The sequence below is a fragment of the Notothenia rossii genome (genome assembly GCF_949606895.1).
Source record: "Notothenia rossii genome assembly, chromosome: 5".
Taxonomy (NCBI): domain Eukaryota; kingdom Metazoa; phylum Chordata; class Actinopteri; order Perciformes; family Nototheniidae; genus Notothenia; species Notothenia rossii.
In genome coordinates, this window is record NC_136903.1 from 60,808,579 (window position 1) to 60,818,940 (window position 10,362).

General features: G+C 40.8%; 1 long non-coding RNA gene across 1 annotated transcript; it reads right to left on the reverse strand.

Moving 5' to 3' along the window:
- Window positions 1-6,092: 6,092 nt before the first annotated feature.
- Window positions 6,093-8,705, reverse strand: LOC307039983. The gene is made up of 2 exons (XR_013808389.1): window positions 6,419-8,705; window positions 6,093-6,346 (listed from the first exon to the last, which is right to left on the reverse strand). It is a non-coding gene; the product is annotated as an uncharacterized lncRNA (long non-coding RNA).
- Window positions 8,706-10,362: the final 1,657 nt, after the last annotated feature.

Sequence of the window (10,362 nt, forward strand, 5' to 3'; positions counted from 1 at the left end):
CAGCTGCTTCAATCGGCCAATAACTAAGATCTGTCTATTACAAAAGGCTGAACATGGAGAAAGAGTTGCTGATGTACCTCTGTGACATCTTTACCACAATATTGACTCTTTTTGACTGAAAGAACACAAGGATTATTTTTGACTGAGCCTAGGTGGTGGTACCTTTTGGCCTAACTGACTTATGACTCGTATACAGAAAAGAAGAAGGAAAACTACAGATGCATGAACTGCAACTGCATGGACTTGATTACCAAGCTATAATTGTCACATGTCTCCCTTTTGAATAATGTTAGTAATTATTATGTATACTAACCTAATAATTAGAGGCTGGTGTGTAGGAGCCATGAAACGTGTTTAGTAATCCTTTATGTTTTAATATAAGATATTTGTTTGATCACTATCGATTGGTTGGCTTGGGTCACATGGTTATGGGCGGCACTCATTATAATCTTGTTCACCTGCGTGAGGTGTGTGTGTGGAAGAGAGGGTGACACAGGGCCGTTGTACTTTTTTGTTGACCGCAAGGTTTACGATTGCTTTGATTATTATAACAATGTATATGTCTGATCACCGAGTTTTTTCATTAAACTACAATACTATGAAACAGAGCTTTTGATCTCAGCAAGTACTTTTTTAGCGTGTCATACAATATCAAACAGGCCCGGCCTCAGCCTCTCAGCGACTTTGTTTGTTTCCTGCTGTCGCTATACAGTAACAATCAGTGCATTTGTTTTCAACTGCAATTTTTACATATCACATGGAATGTGATGACATCAACAAAGCCAATTTTACTGTCAGATGGAATGCTATGACATCATCAAAGCGATAATGCTGTCAGATGGAATGTTATAAGAAAACTTGGGGAACTCATTTTCTGTCATTAGGCAAAAGTTAGCACATTGAATTTGAGTAGCAAGAGATCATTACATTTTTCATTATTTACTTGTTCAAATATTCTCATTAGTAGAAAGTTACAGGAAAGGTTTGCACGCACAAGTTATTCCTCAATCTATTCAGTTCAACACAAACCAGAGACAAGCAAACATGGCAAAGGCAAATAACAGTGATTTGAGAAGCCGTGTGGATGCCTATATTAATAAACATTGGGAGATGGACACCTGTAGAGAACTTGATTCCACCAGGACCAACCTTTTGTCGTGTAAGGCAAGAGAAAGAGCCAAACTGAAAAGCAAGTATGAGACCCTGGATGCAGTCCTTGATCGGCTGCGTGGCGTAGATGCAGTAAAAGGGTCGAGCTCTGGACAGCGAGACCAAATTGCAAGTCTGAAATTGAAGCTGAATGCGGCTGCGGGCAGGGGGAAAGACACTGCTGAAAACCTTAAATTCCAAATCAAATTAAATAAGGACTTAAAGTGCCAGCTTCAGAGAATGTGTGCAAAGCAGTCCCAGACTAAACTGGACGAAGAGAAAACAAACAAGGTCCTCCGCCGTCAGTTGAAGGAGACCCAGGTAAGGTCAGCCTCCAGATTGAGCCTTGAATCTGCCATCAACATGGATCTCCAAAACAAACTGGAGGTGGCCAGTAAACGGCTGCAGCCGCCTCCAAGTCACATGAGCACACAGGCTCCTGAGGATCTGTCAGAGTTGCAGCTGAAGAAATCCCCAGGATTGCTGGACCTTTCCAACATCCTGTCTAGTGATGAGCAGGAAGAGCCAGAAACAGAAGCTACAAGAGCAGATATCTGTTTCACAGCTGAGGAGGCGGTACCGCTCGAAGGAGTGGAGAAGAAAAATGCACCCGCTGCAGAGACCCCAGGGAGCAGGGAGAGCCTTGGAGGTCTCCCAAGGTTTTCAGATAGTGTAGAAGAACTTGCTGAAGACGAGTTTATCGAGAAAGTAAAACAGAGAGTGATTCACATCAAGATCAGTCAGCTGCGGGAAATAACAGAGGAAGCAGTGAATCAGGTGTGGGAGACCGTAGAACCCCTGCTGAGGAGCCAGCGGGTGCAGATGGACCTGCTGGTGCGTGCTGTGAAGCTGGCCCAGAAGCAGCTGGTGGACCAGCGTGAAGAGGACTCTAAAGTGCTGCTGCAAACGGAGAAGGATTGGGAGTGGAGGTTTCAACAGATCCTGACCAGGAGGTCCCCCAGAAGGAGTTGGGTTGTCCGTATGTTTGGATGCGGAAGTGTGGAGGATTAGGGACCCCCTATGGGTAATGGCCCCCTGTTGAAGTCCCTTGCATTAATGCATCAATATTAGTTTTAATCAACAACAAAAAGAAAATAAATAGTAATAATAATGATAAAAATAATAATAGTAAAGGTAATAATAATAACAATAGTAATGATGATATTAATAACAACAATAGTAATGATAATAATAATAATAATAATAATAGTAATGATGATGATCATTTTTATAAAAATACCAATAGTAACAATAATAATTATGATAATAATATCAACTGTTCAATTCAGTTTTCTGTTCAATTGGTCAATTCAGAACACGTCACACGTTGTTAATACAGAACAGACAGACCGTTGTTAAGGACGCTCACATCTGCACAAAGAAGTCTGGTCGATTGAACTGTATACAGTTTGGCTGAAAAGCAAACTGCATCAGGTGATCTGCCTGTCGGGTGTTCTTTTACCCATAATGACCGCCTCGCTGCACATTATCCCTTACATATACAATTTCAACAATTATTATATTGTAAATAATTTTTTTAAGACATATTTTATAAATATTAAATAATGCATTTGTAATATAACATGTCAATACAATGTAAACCCAAAACAGAAGTCAGATCTGTTTTGTTTCATTTATGTATAAACCTGGGCATTTTAGACAATATCTCACTTCAAAACTGCTGTACTAAGTATCACTCTTTAAAGATCTTATTTATCATTTCTGATCAGGGTGTAAGGTACTTTTGTTTGGAACTTAAAGATTTGCAAGAGTTACATTTCAGTGGTACAAAAGTAACTTAGTACATTTACTCATGAATTATGGAAAGGAGAAGAAACATTTCCAAATTGGCCCTCCGTCCGGTACAAACCTGTCCTGACAAATCATTTAAACTGTCCAGAAGTCAATGTAAACTGCCACAAAAGTATTGTTATCTCTTTACTGTTGTATTGCCATCCATAACAGTTATTGACAAACAATTACAAATATTTAGGACATACATTGTACATTGTTATTCAATATATCAATCAAATCATACGTCCCAATGACACAAATCATAAATTGCCTCGGGGGGCTTTCATACGGTTTGTCCTTAGACTGTTGCAGCTGACAAGAAAGAACTCCCCATAAGAACCCTTACAATAAGTATAGGCTTTGAACAATCTTGGTAGTTTTAGTTGTATAATTAGGGTGTAAATGCACTAACACTTTTCTCTCACTTTTCACGAATCTGGAAACTTTAACGTTTAAAAAATAAAAATAAACACAAATTCACAACATTCTCAAGTTTGACCCCAACTTCCTCCCGTAATTCCAGCACGGGATTTTACAATGAATTGTCTGTGACAGCTGGTTTGTTGATGCTTTGAGTGCAATCTTTGGACTTCATGCCAATACATCTGAAATCATCAGAGCAAGGCTGATAAGTTATAATAAAACAAACAAACTCTCTAATTTCTCTTAACAGTGTCTAATACATTTCTTCATAACACCACCACACATATTTTTGTTTTATCTCCACCCAAAAAACCAACCCGGTATCACGGCAAGACGTGAACATGTGACGATTTACCATGCTTGGAGACGAGAAGATGTCACGGTTTCGTCCCTTCAAACGTGACAGTTACACGGTATTGTTAACATGGCCCAACCAGTGGAGAAATACCCGGAAGTGCCAAGCAAATGCTCTACCGCGACTATTGGTCGTTTTTTATTGTCAAAATTAGATATTTTTAATTTATTTTTTAATCGTCACTCGATTTTGCCGATTTTCTTGTGGCCCTAGCTGGTCAACACCTCTTTTAGCAGAAACAAAGGCTACAGTAATGTATTAAATCGATGTTAATCCATTTGTATTCTGGAAATACCGGACGTGACGTTGTGTGATCGCTTAGCAACTGAACTCCGTGAAAATAAACACCGCTAAGGTTCAAGGGTTTTTGTTATCAGATGCTGGCTACAGTGTAATTTTGGCATTTACAATCTTAGATCCCGAGCTCCTCCAACAGTGCAACATAATATAAATAGGACATAATAAGAAAATTAGAAAAAGATAAATAAAAAATTGTGCAAAATGCACCACTCTTGGTTCAAATTATGAAACCAGTAGATTCATTCATTTATTTATTTTTCAACCAAAAGCTGCTGCAATTGCTGAATCTCATCTTCTGGAAACAAACAATAAAGAAAATGTTCAGCATCACAATAGCGTAATCATATTGAATCCCGTATTCGTTTGATGTTATGTTGACACATTTCCAAACTTTCAATGATAGTAAATGTCATCCTACCAACAAGCTGAGGGGGTACTGCAGAGGTTGCTCACCGGTCACCGGACTGTCAATGACAACAGTTCTGGCTGAAAAATAATAATTATAATGATAGATATATTGATAACAGATAATAATTACAGACAACAGGAGGCAATCGCAGGCAAATGTTATGCATTAAAAGAGTTCTAACAGTTCTAACCAACTCTAACTATTTATTACAATGGCCTATTTTTATATGTACGACGGAATAACAGATATTTGTTCAATACCTCTCTAAGCTGAAACATGCTGTACCAATCATGTTGCGAACAATCAAAACAAAAACTACATATTATGTTAATCATGAATACCTGTATACATGCACAAACCTTTAGTACGTCGGCAGGTTGCCCCACTTCTGCTCCTCCTTTTTAGAGGACACCCCTGAGCATCTTTGCCTACCCAGCTGATTCTGCTCCTGCTAGATGCTGCTCTGGCCCTGTCTTCTTTCTCCTTCAATAAAGTAGTCATGCATTATCACAACAAGCTGCTTTTCATTCCCAGTGTATTCCTATTCACTTTGAATTACAAGCACATAATCAATCAACCTAATCAGTACATCGGGCACAAAACCAATACCATTGAAATTAAACAATTGACCCTTTAGTTGTTTACGAAGTAAATCGGCAAGGAAAATGGCATCTTCTAGCTGTCCCTCGCCTTGTTTAGCAGCCATTTCAGGAACTAGAAATCAATTAGTGTGTGTGTGTGTGTGTGTGTGTGTGTGTGTGTGTGCTTATAAATACAAAAGAGAAAGTGGTAAAGAGATGAAGATGGTAAGAATGGGGGGAAGAAAGGAAGAAATGTAGGGAATATAGCTCTGAGGAGGGAGAAGAGAAGAAATAGAAAAAGGCTCTTAAAAGTGCTGTTTGATCTTGCTTTGGTTAGGAATCTGTTGAAGGAAAAAAATACAGTGAACACTTTAGAATGCATGACAATTTACAATCTCACATATCATCAACAAGCTTTAACATTGGGGTAAATTAAGAGTTAAAGCACTAATCAATCAGGGGCGGACTGGAACAAGGACAGCTCTGAACGTTTTGTCCTAAATAGGACCACAACAATCAGCGTGCAGTAACAGTTTGTAGATGGTTGTCATGACATTTCTTCACAATACTATTAGTTGCCACTGAGTGCAAGTATGACAGCCACAATAGGCATTTTTCCAAGCTTTGTATATACAGTGCCAAAAGTATTTAACTCAACATTTTTCTTACATTAACTTTTTTTCCGACACAGCATTTACATTGTTAGCAGTTATATTTTGGTGTACTTCTAAAAGGTAATTAGTTATTTGCTCACTGTCAATTTATTGCCATTTATTTCAGATATATTTATTTATTTCAATTTAACAGCTTACCTTAGAGCAGTGTGAGAAAAAGTTTTTAGAGAGTACTTGTCCATGGACAAGTGAGTTTGGCAATTTACTTGTCCGAATACATTTTCACTTGTCCAGAATGGACACAAATTGGGGCCACTGGAATCTTCTTCTTCGCCATCGTATTTCACATTTTCCCACGGTTTTTACGACACCGCTCACTCACGTGAGCGGTAAGATTTTACTGCATCACACATAGGGCTGGGTATCGTTTAGATTTTAACGATTCCGGTTCTGCTTTTCGATTCCAGTTATTTTCGGTTCTCGATTCCGGTTCTTTGAGAGGGTAAAAATAAGTCCCATGACAAACTGGGAGAAAAATATATTTATGAAAACATTAAGTCAAATCTGTATTCCTATTTACAAATCAGTTCATACTGTTTAATTTATTACGGTTATTGAATACAATTATATAAACATAATCTCTGCATTGTTTTGTTAGTTCTAAGTGGTGCAGTTTAAGAATGTACAATTGGCCCAGTCTCCTCTGATGTTACACTGCAACCTGCCTGTGAGACAGAGTCCAACCACACAATCTGTGTGTCCAACACATGTCCTGCAACACACATGCTGCAACCTGCCTGTGAGACAGAGTCCAACCACACATGTCCAACACATAGGCCTAATAATAATAATAATAATACATTATATTTATAGCCTATAGGCCTAGCGCTTTTCTAAAACTCAAAGACGCTTACACATGTCCTGCAATACACATGCTGCAGCTGCCCAGCTGTTCACTGTTTGTAAAAGTAAATGGATAGTATTTTAATTTCAATAATTTCTATACCCTGCCTTATAAACAATACTGACATCCCTGTGCTCCTCCGAGTATGGGGGTCCGGGGATATGATTACAGCGCGAGGACACAGGTTGGCTGCTTCACTTCATAAAGGAAACGGCGGTCAATATTAACAACAAAGGAGCTAAAAGTCCTAATAACCTTCATTACGTGTTAGAGAAAGAACATAAGAAAGTTTGACAAAGATGAGGCTGTTAAACGGGCAGTGAATCCGCTGTGTGTAGAAAGAGAGAGAGAGAGAGAGAGAGACGCTGAGCTGCACCATGCAGCGATCAGCTGATCCGGAGCAGAGACAGGGAGCTGCGGTCCGCGGGGCTCGGCTTCGCCTCCTGTCCTCACAACTCTTATCAATCCCGGGAACGGACAATTGTTATTTGTTCCTACTCGGAACCGAGTTTTGCTTCCCAACCCTGCCACTGTGCTACACTTCCCGCCCCGCCCCTGTACAGAAAGCGGCGAGATGCATTTCATTAGGAATCGACAAACAGAACCGAAACTAACATTTCTAAACGAACAATGGCGGACACGTCCAATTTGCGAATGAGTTCTGCCTTTTGTAAACTGAATCTATCAATAATATAACAATAAATCCGGGCGAAAAACGTCACTTGTCCGCCGGACAAGTCAATTGAAAGATCTACTTGTCCGATATTGTAAATAACACGTCCCGGACGGTGGGACGTGTACTTTTTCGCACACTGTAAGAGTGGCGTAAAGTTGGCGTGACGTTGAAGTCGTGCGACCCTGCTGTACTCGTCTGTAGTTCGTTTATTGCATAACGTTAGCATTTTGCTTCTGGCCATTAGATTTATGATTCGAAAATTATAAAAGTAGGTAGATATGTGGAGATTATCCGGCTGAACAAAACGTGCATTTATCAAACAGGTTAGTTTTCCACAGATCTTATTACGAGCTATTTTCCAAAATCCTATGGAGAAATCCCATAGAGTGGCGAAGTCACGCCCACTTACTTCCGCATCATGGGACCTTATTTCGGAAAATTAATACATTGAAGTCAATGGAGAGAGAAAACGTATCTTTTGATCCCGTTTGAATTGTGCGATGAATTACACATATGATGTTTGTCAATCTTAAAAAATAATTTCCATGTCAAAAAAGTCAGTTTGTCGTAAAACTGTTGAAATATAAGCAGTGTTTCCCATAGGTTTACTGCCTTGGCAGGGTGCTGCTCGGGTATCCCAAAAAAAATGTATCCTCTGGAGCAGAGAGAGGAGCTGTGGATTATTGTTATTGATATCGTACAGTAACAAAGTATTTGTACATTAAAAAGTAATAAAGTACAGTGTTACACTGTACTTTATTACTTTAATTCAAACTGTATTCCCTTCCCGACTGCAGCATATAACATACCTGCTGCAACCCTGTGCTGCTGCTGCTTCTCTCTGCCTCATCCTCTATTGCTGGAGGCAGCTCCACCTCATCTGATCTCTGATATGAAAGCAATCGTGTTATGATCATATTGAGCTATTGGTGTGAGCAGTGTCGGCCGGCCCATAGGGGCGCTAGGGGCGCCGCCCCACCTCTTCCCACATACAAAAAAAATATTTAAGAAAATATTAAATTAAAAAACATATATTTAAAAAAATATATATTTCAAAAATATATATATTTTATATTTTTAATTTTTAATGAACAAGGTAAATATCATACAATTGGTATCAGTAAAATGTATAATCTACAATAAAATCTTGTTTAAAATTGTGTTACGATGTCTAAAGTTACTGATAAGTCACATGTTTCCTGCCTGGCCTTGCCCTTGGCATTAGTGTATCATTACGGGGCGCTGCCCCCGAGCCAAACAGCAGCAACCAGCACGTTGCAAAAGTCTCAATAGTAAACTGTGCCGCCGAAACATAATTTCAGCCAATCAGCGCCGTCAAATATTTTGGTCACTTGAGCGCTCACGTTGGCGCCCACGTTGCTTACATGCGTTGACGTGAGTTGTTTTTTAGACTCGTGAGGAACTGGGGTAGTATCTATAGCAGGGGTCGGCAACCTTTTTGAGATGAAGTGCCATTTAAAAAAATAATTGTTATCAGCGTGCCAACGAGTATTATCAACGGGGGGTTGAGGAGCTTGACGCTCGTCAACTATCAGCAGGAGGGGGGGGAGCCTCGCAGCGGGGAAGCAGTGTGTGGACCTGTCAGCGCAACTCACATGATGCCGAATTTAACAAACACATTTAAATAATTGGTTTAAACGGCATAATAATAAGGACGATCGTCCGTTCTGTGATTCTCCAGAGCACACATGCTATGATATTAGGGTCATGCAGAGTGAGATGAGATCGCTGTCCCTTTAAGAGAGAGAGAGAGAGGGGTGTGGCTTGTGCATGTGTGTTTGTGGATGGTAGAGCGACAGTGAGAGAACCTATGGAGAGAACGTGTGTATGTTTCTGGAAGTGAAACGAGGAAGCAGAAAAACAGAGGTCTGTGATGTATTTTGTGAAACAGAAGAACAGCTAAATAAATGCAACGGCCTCCCAAGAAGAGCTCGCCTCTCTCTAAAGTGGGTTATTGAACCTGAAGCTTGTTGCTTCTGCCCTCCTCGACTACGGTCTGGGAGCCGACAGGAAAGTTCAACACACAGATGGCCAGTCCGCCCCTTTGTAGCATATTATGTCGATGAGAGATGAGCAGATCGCCACTGGGCTTTCAACTAAATACACAGCCACGCAAAAACTGCGGCATTTGTACAGCTCCTTATGGGTACTGCAATTTGTGAAGGGCTTTCCTCCGTGGTGAAACGATCAGCACTGCACCACGGAGGAAAGCGGCAGAATGTCGCCTGGAGTAAAGAGAGCGGGGCTGCGTTGCGTGCATGGCTTCCTTCTGCAGGTAACGGGGAGACGCGCTCTGGCGGCGGTCTCGTTCAGGATCCGAAAATACAATTTAAATATTTTTGCACACTTATTCCACTTATTCCTAGTGTGCCACTGGTTACGGTGCCGCGTGCCAATGCTGGCACGCGTGCCAGGGGTTGCCGACCCCTGATCTATAGTAACGCAGTGTAGGCGGAGCCGTGACATCATCTTCAATGAGCTCCCCAGAAAAACAACACAGCCGTTAGCTCTTAGCACTCAGAGCTCACAGCTCTTCATATCTGTTCAGAAACTAGACAAAAGTTAAACAAGTACAAACCACATACTGTCTGTGTCATGGCGAATACAGTCGCTGGTTTATTTATGTCTGTATAGGCCGTTGTTGTGAGTGTGGACGTTCGGAGCATTTACAACGTTAGCTTAGCCAAATCTCCATTAGAAAACACGCATTTGGACTTCCGGTTGGGCATGACGGAGTAGAGACGTGCGTAGTTCTGCTCCCGCAAACTTTTGTGCTGTAACTTTTCTGAAGCCCATAACTTTTCTTTAACTTACATTCAAGTGAACATTAATATTATTCCGCTCACAACGCCACCATAGTATGCCGTCCAAATTGGCGAAAAGCAACAAAAAAGAAAAAACCGCCGGGACCGATAGCCCCGAGCTAGCTAGCAACGATCTCAACATGGCGGACATGGCTAGCCTCCTTGAAGACCACCGTAGAGCTCTCTCTGCCGACTTTAAGTCTGCCATCTCAACTCTTGAAGCCAAACTAGACCGAATCCAAGCGACTGTGTCAGACCACGGGCAGACAATTGCTTCGCTCGAGTCCAATGCTAACTTGCAGGACGAACGCATGTTAGCCCTGGAGGCTACT